This window comes from Suricata suricatta, chromosome 8, assembly GCF_006229205.1.
Source record: "Suricata suricatta isolate VVHF042 chromosome 8, meerkat_22Aug2017_6uvM2_HiC, whole genome shotgun sequence".
Classification (NCBI taxonomy): domain Eukaryota; kingdom Metazoa; phylum Chordata; class Mammalia; order Carnivora; family Herpestidae; genus Suricata; species Suricata suricatta.
This window is the reverse complement of record NC_043707.1, coordinates 102,931,125-102,943,343: the sequence shown is the minus strand read 5'-3', so window position 1 is coordinate 102,943,343 and position 12,219 is coordinate 102,931,125. Positions and strand designations below refer to the sequence as shown.

At 41.3% G+C, this 12,219-nt stretch overlaps 1 protein-coding gene and 1 pseudogene across 4 annotated transcripts in view; both read left to right on the top strand.

Moving 5' to 3' along the window:
• Window positions 1-12,219, top strand: part of ELAVL4 (ELAV like RNA binding protein 4) — a 90,833-nt gene that overhangs the window by 53,717 nt on the left and 24,897 nt on the right. The gene's annotated exons all lie outside the window — the stretch shown is intronic.
• On the top strand, window positions 5,025-5,403 carry LOC115300119 (annotated as a pseudogene).

The window sequence follows — 12,219 nt, the reverse complement described above, 5'->3', positions numbered from 1 at the left end:
GTACAACTCATACCAACATGAAAATACGTCTTCAGACATGTGACTCCCTCCCCACTATGCATCTCTGTCCTGTGTCTGGATTATCCCAGAAGCAAGTCTACGCGATGTCCTCTGAGAAACAGAAGCAGACCGTTACAGTAAAAAGAGACCTTAGAACTGTTCTCTGGCTCAGTTTCCTTCTTCCGGTGGGCCCCTCTGGTATCTCCGGAACTACAGCTCAGAGCTGGGGCCCACACCCCCAGGCTAGGGCAATTATATCCTGAGGCGGTATTCTGTCCTGTTTCAAAAATAGTGTTCATTTGGGAATCTCCTCTAAAAGTCTTCCCCAAAGGTGTTTAATAGGTAATGTGTTTTTTTAGAAGAGGTTCTGTGACCAAATGAGTCTGGGAAACTGAAGTGAACCAAGTTAAAAAGGGGTTTCTTTTTATCACTGCTTCTTTGAGTCTGTGCTAATGTATGTTATAAATCTTATAAGGAATAGTATTACCCTAGGAACTTTTTTTTCTCCAGCATTTTATGGACTGTCGTTCTAAGCCAGGAGGGAGGAATGGAGCTCCATTAGAGAGAAGTTTGCAGTAGAAGGGAAGGAGGCAGTTTGGGATAGTTCCTACCTGATGACCTCATGTTTTTGGTTAAGAAAGAGCTGGGGTCCTCTCTTACATGAGTGGGCAAGCGGAAGCCTTGGCATCCTACAAAGGTCTTACTGGCTCCCAAGAGAAGCCAAATATGGTACCAGATGGACCCGTCCCTTCGGCACCAGCACGGCCCCATCACACATTAGGCATTTTTGTTGAAAATAACTGAGTACTGAGCATGTTCTGGGCATGATTTAAATCATGAGTGCATTTGGTTTTCTGATTGTCAGGGTGACATTTCATTTTCCATTGCCCAAAAGAGCTGAGCCATAGAAGTTGTTCTTGTATTGTGATTCTCACACATTCCTGGACATTTCTTCATTTTCACCTCTCCCAGGTACTTGACTCAGTGTAATGATGCTGGTCACACTTGCACAGAATAGCCATTCCCCAAGAAGCCCTTAGCTTAAAAAAAAAAAATCAAAGAAGATGACTTCCCTCCTTGATTTCTACACTACAGACCCATTTCTGCATAAGTCCTTTTGTTCTTGGGTTTTTATTTTTGATTTTGTCTTATTTCTTATCTGCAAACTGACTGGTGATGAAAAGGAAAACTGTACTTTGATTCTTGTTTCTTTTTTTTTTTCTTTTTTTTTTCTTAATGGATCTGGGGAATATCGTTTTTAACATTTTTCAGAACTGAACATGATTATGAGATTCCTGTCTGGTACTTCACTCTCAGTGAACTTCTGGATGATAGGGATGGGGTACTCATCTCTGCATTTCACGCAGCTGTTAGTGGTGAGTCTAAGGCCAGAGATCCCCAAGCCCTGACTTCAGAAATGACACACTGACAAAGATTCTCAGACAAAATCCTTCTCCAGCTCTGCACAAACAAGTTATTTTTCTCACCTCCTTCATTGAGAGCCATGAATTTTCTTTTACTTTTGGATAAAGCCAATTTTAATAGATTTATATTCAGTTAATATTTATGAAGCATCTACCTTGTGCCAAGCCCTCTCACATAACTTATTTAATCTAAATCCCAACATGATATCAGGAGCCTCTACACACGCCTCTACACAGTGTCTGATGGGAGTTTTGGAAGCTGTTTTCTTAGTGTTACACACAGCATTTCCTTTCACCCACAGACATTTCACCCACAGAGTCTCATTTTGCCCAAAGGCTAATTACAGTGTATGCAATTACTACTAACCTGATTACTTTTTCTACCTCTTCTTCCTTTGTTGTTGTTAAACCATTGTCTAACATCAGGTGCATTTCTGGAATCACCTGTTGGTTTTGCATGCATTCTAGGTGGAAATCTTGTCTGTCTGACATTCAGACCTTTTGTTGTATGTGAGAGTAAGCCGACCAAGAATTAAGAATTCTGGTTCATTTCTCTGGCTAGCTGGGAGTTTGCAAAAATCCTCCTCTTTTTGTTTCAACCCTTGTTAAAAATGTTTAAATGTTTGACTATTCTTTCCTGTCTGTAAGAGTATTCTGAACATAATTTAATTGAGTGTTGCTTCGATTAAGAATCTTTCATTGCCCCAGGGTCATCAGTCTGAACACGTGTTTTTATGTGATAAATGCTGAAGGGTAAGGTGGTTGTTGCTGAGGTTTCTATTATCCCTGGTACATTACCTATTTTTCCCTTTCAGCTTTTTTTAAACTAAGTACTTGATACTAGCTTTTTATCTTATGAATCGCCTTTCTTCCCTGAACAGACAGAAGAAAAATAGGGTTCAGATTAGTTTCGTCTTGTCATTTGTTGAGGCATATTATTGAAATATATATATTTGAAGATCTATCATTTGGAGCAACTTATTTTATAGGACAAACCAAAAGAGGTTTAAAAAAAAAACCCTCCTTTGGGAATTTGTTGGTTGACTTTCTTTTTGGCATACTGTAGTTTTGTAACCAGTCCTTTCTGCTCTGGGGAAATCGTTTTATATACCCTGCATTTCCATGAACCTTACCCCAGTAACACAGGCTTTGTTTCACATTTACTTGAACAGTAACACCTCTGGAATCAGGAAACTCTATTAAAAGCTTTTTCGGACTGTGGAGCTAGATGGATTTGTGTCTTGGTATCTGAGGCCTCTGGACATCAGTCTTCTTGATTGTAAATGGCAGTGATAATGCCTACCTTGTAGGATTGTTTCAGAGAGCAGATGAGATGGTAGAAATAAAGCACTCAGCTAGAACTTAAATGTTCTCACCAAAAATATAAGTAAGTAAATAAATAAATGTATTTTATCATTGCACATCATATCAAATCATATCAAATCATCACGATGTACACTTTAAATATCTTAAAATCTTACTTGTTGACTATATCTCAGTAAAGCTGGAAAAAAAATAAAGCACTCAGTACAGTGACTGGCACATGGTAAGCACTCAAAAAATAACTATTTTTGTTCCTATTTCTTCACTTACTGAATTCATTCACTCATTCATTCATTCAACATAGATTTATTGAAAGCCTACTATGTGCCAGACATTGGTCATACCAAGATTAATAAGATCCATGTCCCTGTCCTTGAGGAATTTTGGGTCCATTAAGAAATACGTTTAGTTTATCAGGCTTATACTGAATACCCACTGTGGGTCAAGTGTTTTGCTCATTGCCATCTTGATGCCACATTATGAGTTCTCAGCTTCTAGGGAAATTATATCTACATAGGAAGCCAGAATGTAGCCTCTGGAAATAACCTAGTACTGGTTCCATGTGATTTTAAATACTTCAGGAATTCAAAATAAGGGAGACCGGGTCCTGTCTTTTTCAGTAGTGTTTGTTGTTGGCAGAAAGCAAACACACTCAAAATTTCAGATGCCTAAATGATTCCTAAATTTGTGCCAGAGGTACAGGGAGATGTCATATATATATCTGAGCCCAGATGCAACTTGGAGGCAGTATTGACAGTTCAGGTTGATACCAACAATCAGCGGCCTCCTGGAAGTAATGGCTGTAAACCAAATGGCAGGTCTCTCTCCTCAAGGGATAGATGCTCGTGCTGCCCCCTCCTGCTGGAATGCCCTTCTTGGTCTATTGCCTGGCTCTCTCCTATCAATCTTTTTGAATTAGTCTCAGAAATTCCTCTCTCCTTCTGTCATAACACTGAATCTTACTCTACTATCATTATTGATTCATAGGTCTGACTTTCTACTAGACCATGAACTTCTTGCCTCTTCCTTGGTCCTCAGTTTCAGGATCTGTAGAACATACTTAAAGATGATTGATACTAAAGTACTTTCCAAGACTGTCATTCTGTAATGTACCAGATGCAGTTTGGCAGGCACAACCAAGTGAGAGGGTGGGAATGGGATACTTGAGGGGTTATATATTAAAATTAGATGGAAAGAATGAGGACTCAGAGATAGTACTAGAAAACCCAGGCTCTCTCAAAGTCTCAGGCGCACTATGCCATGGCCAGCAGGTGTTTAGCATACAAATGAGCACATAGTCAAGAAACCAGGGCACAGCAAAGAAAAAAAAAAGGTACACAGGCTCTGGAATCAGAGGAGTCTGGCTACTGCTATTCTGTAGCCAAATAACCTTGGGTATGTTACATCTACAACCTGGGACTCAGATCCCCTACTATAAACAGGGATAGAAATGCCTGCCTCAAAGTGATGAATCACTGGGTTCTACTCCTGAAAACAGTTCTACACTCTATGTTAACTAGAATTTAAGGGGTGCCTGGGTGGCTCAGTTGGTTAAGCCTCGAACTTCAGCTCAGGTCATGATCCCATACTTGGTGAGTTCAAGCCCCACCTTGGGCTCACTGCTGTCAGTACAGAGCCTGCTTTCAGATCCTCTGTCTTCTCCCTCTTTCTCTGTCCCCTTCTGTCTCTGCTCCTCCCCCACGAGTGCCCTTTCAGAGTCTCTCTCTCTCTCTCAAAAGTAAATAAACATTAAGAAAAAAAAACTAACTTGGAGCGCCTGGGTGACTCAGTTGGTTGAGTGGCCAACTCTTGGTTTCGGCTCAAGTCGTGATTTCAAGGGTTCATCTCATATAGCAGGCTCTGCATTAACAGCACAGGGCCCACTTAGGATTCTCTCTCTCCCTATCTTTCTGCACCTCCCCCTGCCCACTCCCTCTCTCTGCCAAAATAAAATAAACTTAAAAAAATTTTTAAAGCTAACTTGAATTTAAAATTTAAAAAAAATAGTACTTACATTAAACAAAGAGAAATGCCTGCTTCAGAAGTTGTAAAGATTTAAATAATGATATATGTAAAGTGTTTAGCTCATAGTAGGTGCTTAGTAATTATTCTCTATTTTTTTTATTTCCTGAGTTAGAAATCAGGATAAACTGGAATAAGTTGGGAGCACTGGATCTAAAAGAAATAAAATTTAGCTCTTTCCCTGCTGCCACCCAGCAGTGCAGGGGGGAAGGCTAGGGTACACTCAAGATTTGGCTCCCCCCGGCCAGGGAAGGCATTGTTGTTGGAAGTATAATGGACTTTAATACTGCTTTACCAGAGGTGTTGAAGACCACCCTCATCCGCAATGGCCAAGCACATGGAATTCACAAAGCTGCCAAAGCCTTAGACAAGCACCAAGCCTACCTTTGTGTGCTCACGTCCGACTGGATGAGCCTATGTATGTCAAGCTGGCAGAGGCCCTTTGTGCTGAACACCAAATAAACCAAATTAAGGTTGATGACAAGAAACTAGGGAAATGGGTAGGCCTCTGTAAAGCTGACAGAGAGGGAAAACCCCACTAAACAATTGGTTGCTGTTGTGTGGCGTTCCGGACTATGGCAAAGAGCCTCAGGCCAAGGATGCCACCAAGGAATACTGCAAATGCAAGAAATGAACAAATAAAAAACTTAGCTTTTGTTCCTCAAGTAAATTAAAAAATATATAATTTAGAACCTTTCATCTTGGCATTACAAGGGATCAGTCGATCTTGCTGACTGCTGTCCTATTCCCTGACAACAAACATTGGTCTCTGCATGCTTCAGGACACCCTTAGCACCTCACGGGGCAGCCACACTCTCATCAGTCATTATTAGAAACTTCTTCCTCTTACCAAGGCAGAACTCTACTCCCTCACTTTCTTCTTCCAGATCTTTATTCTCTTCCTTGGGGCACCACATGGCAAGCCTACCCCTGCTTTCCCATGACAGCCTTTCAAATACTAGAATTGGCTCTGAGCACCTCTAGAGTCTTCTCTCCTTCAGACTAAAGACGGCAGGTCTTTCAGATGTGTCTCATGGGACTGAGACATGGGTAAGGTCCTGATAAAAAAGTTTGCAGCTCCTCCTGGTCCCTTACTGTGTGGTATATGGAAAATTGAGTGGGTTAAGAGGATGTAAATATGCATGTGAATAGATCATATTCATCTCTTCACCCAACAGGTATTTACTGTATATTCAACAATGTCATGGACCCTTTGGTAAGTCCTGGGGGTACAGAGATGAATAAAATAGCATCTTGGCCTCAAGTTGCTCCCCATCAAGTGAGGAACAGAAACACATTAAGAGATGGTTTTGAAAGGTTGTATTGATGAGAGTGTTCCCCTGATCTGCAGGGCTTAGTGGAGGGGGTTGGCATGGTTTACATACATACATGTTTTATTCCGCAGCATCTTAGAATCAGTTTGAAGAAGCCAGGGATGTGCCTTTGCTCTGTTTAGTCACCTAACAAGTACAGTGGTGTGCTGCCCTCACATTCACTGTGTCATTGCTCCAACATTCCAAGCATGCTCCTGCCTCAGGGTCTTTGCAGCACATAAGATTTCCTCTGCGTAGGGGCACTTGGGTGGCACAGTCTGTGGAGCACCCAGCTCTTGAATTTGGCTTGGATCATGATCTTGTGGTTTGTAGGATCGAACCCCATATCAGGCTCTGTGCTGACAGTGCAGAGCCTGCTTGGGATTCTTTCTCTTCCTTCCTGCCTCGCCCACTTGTATGCTTGCTCTCTCTTCTCTCTCTCTCTCTCAAAATAAATAAATAAAGATTTTAAAAAAGATTTCTTCTGTCTGGGATGCCCTTCCCCCAGAGAGAGGGGACTGGCTGCCTTTCCCTCGGGTCTCTGCTCCATGTCACTTTAGCAGCAAGGCCTCACTTGACCATTCTATTAAAATATTGCAACCCTGTCCCCTACACTCTCTCCTCCTCTGCGTCATTTCTCCTCAGCACTCACCATCATCTAAAAGCTTTATATTTTATTTATGTATCTTATCTTGCTCCATCACCCCCAATCAGAATATAGATTCAGTGATGGCAAAAACCAAGTATTTTTGTTCTCTACGATAGTCTCAGTTAAATGGAACTATGTCTGGCACATGACAAGTGTTCAGTAAATACCTGTGGGGTAAATTCATGCAGCGCCTGGATTCAGCCTTCAGGTTGGAAGCTCATCCCTTGGTAGGAAAATCCTATCAAAATTTTACTGTTTCTTCAAAGCCAAGCTCATATACCTTCACCTCCAGGAAGCCTTCTATACTTTGCTCAGTCAGAATCAGTCTCCATTTCTTCTTCGTTCCTGTGTATAATTTTGTTGTTGTTGTTGTTCTTAAGTTTTAAAAGAAATAGCTCTGATATATTTATTATTTTTACTAAGCTATAATTAATTCTTAGATCCATCTTTCCCTTCTACATATTAAGTCCCCTGATGTCAGGTACAATTTCTTGGTAATTTGGGGGCCCACTCATAGTATCCAGCATGTTGTAGGTGCCTGTTACACAGGAAGTCTGTATGCCTATTGCATATTATGTGCTCCAATATATAAAAAAAATCATCAAAACATTCTCTCCCTTTAAGAAGGTTGGGACCTCACTGGCAAGATAGCATTCTCATACACAATAGGAGAAGGCAGTATTTATTGAGGCATGAGAGAAGAAAGACAAGGAACCAGCATCCACTGAGCATCTGTTATATGCCAGGGACTTTGCATGCATTATCACTTTTAATCTTCCTAATAATTCCACGAAAAACTAATCTTAAGTACATTTTACAGGTGCAATTACTGCAGCAGAAAGGAACAACGTGGGAATGGAGAATTGGGAGATGAAAAGAAATAGTGTATACAAAGAAATTCTGAGGACATTCCCATCTGAAGTTCCTTCCCTGTTACTAAGGATTAGATATATAGTTTTCTCAGGAACCAACGTCTAGAGACATGACTTGAACTTGGTTAGCTAAGGCCACTCAGCAATTAGCTGAAGCTGCATTTCTTACATCATTACATTTTTGTATCAAGTTTCCAGATGATGCCAACAATGCTGGTACAGGGAGCACATGTAGAGCACAAAGCACTACTTACTTTGAAGCAATTGTGTGAACTATGAAAAGAAAAATTCCATGACCAGTGGCTCTACTAACCCCGAGTCTGCAGAAGAAAAGCCAAGGCCCAGACTGCCCAGCACCGTGTAAAACCCACAGAGGTGGGATGGGTGGGAAAAGAGTCATCGATGCTCCAGGATCTCAGAGCATCCCCCGTCAGTGTGAAGAAAGGGAAGAGACCCCAATGCAGATTGTACACCTTCCCTTGAGTACTTACTTAATGCTGGACACTCTGCCTTTTCACAGAAGCCAGGCCCTGCAGAGAGAAAAGCATGAGCTCAGAAGTCACACAGACCTGGGCTTATTCAGATCCTAACCACGGACCCTACTTGCTAGTTGCCTTTGGGCAGGTTACTTACTCTGTCTTAGTCTATTTTTCTTATCAGCACAATGGACCTGTTGGTACCCATTTCACACAGGATTAAATTAGGTAACATTCGTAGGCCGGCCACTTAGTCCAGTGCCTGGCACAAGGTAGACCCTAAATAAATGGTAACTGCTGTTAGACTATGTGTTAGCATAGTTAACCCTCACAGTGATTCTTTGATTGTGAGGATAAGGGATTATCTCTGGTTTTCCAGATAAAGGAATATTCTGATGAAGCGTATATGGCTTAACCAAAGTTGTACAGTAAATATAGTTTTGACACACACACACACACAGATATAGTGTGTGTGTGTGTGTGTGTGTGTGTGTGTGTGTGTGTGTGTAATAATAGTTGCAGGTCTCTCTGACCCTCTTTAGGTTGTGTTCAGGTAGATTTTGAGGCATCTGGCATCTTAGGACAGGCAAGGAGGGAGTCTTGGGATTTAGAGTTGGCTGCAGTTAACCCCGCATGTGGATTACTGCCATGCAGGTGATCTTAAGGGGACTGGGGATTTTATCATGTGCTTGGAGAACAGAATTTCAGCCTGAGCTTGGGGTTCTAACATTCACAAAAATCCTTACTCAACTCAGAAGTTTTTATCAACAGCAGCTACCCATCTGGCTGCCCCCTCGGGGACTTTGCAGATGAGGGGACTAACTGTTAGGTTTTTGGAGAATGATGATTTTTGAAGAAAGAAAGAGCAAAGTGTGCAAGTTGGCAGTGCAAAATGCTGAGGCTCCTTCCAGCCAGCCTTGCAAAGGGATGACTTCTCTTGCTGCCGTCAGCCTTGAGGATGTCACATTTTGGGATCCTGTTGGCATAACCCTCAGGACCCCAAAGGCAAAGGAAAACAACTTCTACTCAGAAAGACTGGGAAAATGGGGCTATAATCAGCTAAGAGGGTGATTCCTAGAGTTTGAATACAATAAAAATGCTTAGCACAAACTATTAAAGATAATTTTGTTTTTCTTAGATGATTCAAAAAAGCCTCAGAGGTATTTCAGGGCTTTGGAATAGTTGTCAGTGACATTTTAGTTGAAGTGGAGTTAACTGTGAGTATGGCAAAGGGCACTGGAATTTGAGTCAAAAGATCTAAACCAGGAGTCAGCAAAATATGGCCAAAAGGCCAAACTGAGCCCACTGCCTGTTTTCCTAAACGTGCTTTATTGAAACACATATCGTCTGTGGCTGCTTTCATGCCACAATGGCGAGCTTGTCATGACCACCAATCCTAAGCTACCTACCATCTCACCCTGTACAACAAAAGTTTGCCAATCCCTGTTCTAGACTAAGATCCAGCTCTATAATATAGGGCAAATCACCGTTTTCTCCGATCTGCAGTTTCCACATCTATAAAATGATGATTATTTCTCCCGCAGGGTTGTTGTGAGAGTCAAATGCAACAGAATGGGAGGCAGAGCACTGATCTGTGCTGCAGGAGAGCTTACCCAGACACCCTTTGTGCTTTCTTTTCCAAGCCTTGGTGTCCACTTGTCATGCTCCCCCTTTCTCACAAATGGAAAAAGAAATCCCCAGGTACCCCTCCTCCCCCGCCAAAACATAAATCATTCTTCTTAGAAACGGAGGATTGGTACCAACATATGTATGTACTCTTTTGTCTATCAAATATTTGCTGGGCACCTACTGTATTCAAGGAAGCAAACTTTTATAAGCTAGTTCTTGTGGGGAGAAGTGTTTGGTTTCCAAGGGGAGAAGTTGGTATACAAATGATCACAACAGAATAGAGATGTTGCCATGTCAGAGTAGGAGGACCCATCACGTGTGTGCATGTGCATGTGCATATGTGCAATTTATAAAAACAAATATTCAGGTTCAGATTTAAGGAAAGCGTGTTAAAAACGTGAACCTCTGTAATCTAAAATACACTGAAGTGCCTTAAAATGTAGCCATTATGTATAACTGTTTCCTCTTGGAAACTACATTCTAATTTTAAGTTTCCATCTGAAACTACCAAGAAAGCATTTTCCGCCCGTGCTTGGTCACTGGGGACCCGTCACCCGTGCCTGCTGGACAGGACTCTTAAGGGCTGGTAACACATGTCGGGCGGTTGATCACCTGAGCAAAAAGGAGCCAGGTACTTACTGCAGTTTATAAATTTTGGAGTCAGTCTTCGTAAGATCATCTGTTCTTCATTGATTTTATTTTTTATTGATGATTCAATAAACATAACTTCAATGATTTGTTTTATTTGACCAACTTGCTATCAAAATAAACTTTATCATAAATTAAGAACAAAAAGTTTAAAAAATTTCTGTTCTGAAAATATTTTTGCTATACCTATATGGTCAAATCTTAACTGCTGCTGATAAAGGAAGATGTAGTTATTTGGGGAAAAAGAAATAATAAGAGGACCTTATCTATTTCCAGGATGCAGATAATGCATACACTTCGCTCTGGGCTCCCGACTCTGTCCCCTGGGCCTTGCCAGCATGGTGGCTCTCTTCATCCCCATGGAAATAGTGTTGGTATTTTTTATGAATGTGTTTCATCTACATTTTTCCATGTGCATTTAAATATAGAGCAGCTAGCCCAAAACTCATCACCAATGTATGCCCACCATACAGGTTAAAACATAGAATTCTTCCTCATTTTACTCTCCCCTCCCCCCTACCAATAATTTTTGAAAGAAATTTTGGGTTTTTATATTTTCTACCTTGGGATTTAATCCTCTTTAGAGTGTTTTTAAAGAGACTGCTTAGTCTACTTAGGGGCACCTGCGTGGCTCCATCAGTTAAGCGTCCAACTCTTGATTTCAGCTCAGGTCATGATCTCAGGGCTTGGATCTCAGGGTTCATGAGATCATGCCCCACATCAGGCTCTGTGCTGTCAGCAGGGAACCTGCTTGGAATTCTCTCTCTTTTCTCCCTCTGCCCCTCCCCTGACTTGCTCACTTTCTCTCTTTCTTAAAATAAACATTTTTTAAAAAAGAGACTGTTTAGTTCCATCAAGTATTTCTTATCAGACTTGCCTCCTGCGTTGGCCAGAAGCACGTGAGGAAGCTGTTTGTGACCGAGGCTCAGCACAAGTAGTTTGTGCTGCCGGCTTATCTCCTGTCTTTCCTTCACAGGCAGCGCTCTCCACCTTCACCCCTCTGCTTCAGTGCAGTGTTCTGTTTCCGAGTTTGCACCTCGTTCTCTCAAATCAAGGAGAATCTCCTCTCTCCTTTTGGAAACGATGTTCATCCGGTTTTTAGTTTTTCCCCAAAGCACCTTCATTCCTGATGCTAAGTGCAGTCTCTCTCTAAACCTAGAGCAGGTAATGAGAGCACAGTTGTGCTGATTGCAGTCAACCTGAAGTGATGGGGGCTTGGGGCTGGACAGGCGGGTGGGGACGGATGACACAGCTTGCTGGGCAATAGTTCTTTCCTTCACTTGACCTTCAGAACCTTCCTAGGACCTGAAGCAAGGTTCTAAACCAAAGATAAAATACAGAATGTAAAAATCATAGCCACTATATTTGTTCTACAATTCTATAACTATATGATAATTAGGAAGAAGGATGTAGTCTATCAGGGAATGTGTACCACTGGTAGGCCTGGTAAGTCTCTTCACATCCATCCACATGAAGCATCATGAACTATTTGGGTTTAGGTCCAATGTTCGCAGTTAAGTGGTGAGTGTTTTGTCTATATTTTTTCATATTTCATTTTAATTTTACACAAATTCAGTTTAGCTGGATAGATTGACTATCTGACTTGTTTCCTAGAACTCATAGCTAAGGTTTATCCTTGAGATTATTGCTTTAAAAATGTCCTTCAAAGCATCTCAACTTGGTGCATGACTGTTTAAAATAAATAATTGTAAGAATATTTTAGTGCTGCAGTTTTTAGGGCTTCTCTTATTTACAAGGAAAATAGAACTGATAAATTTGAATGATGAAAATGGATTTAATTAGGTGAATTTAGTTGGGCTTGATGAGGTAGAGCCAAATTTAGGATAATGATATTTTTAAACT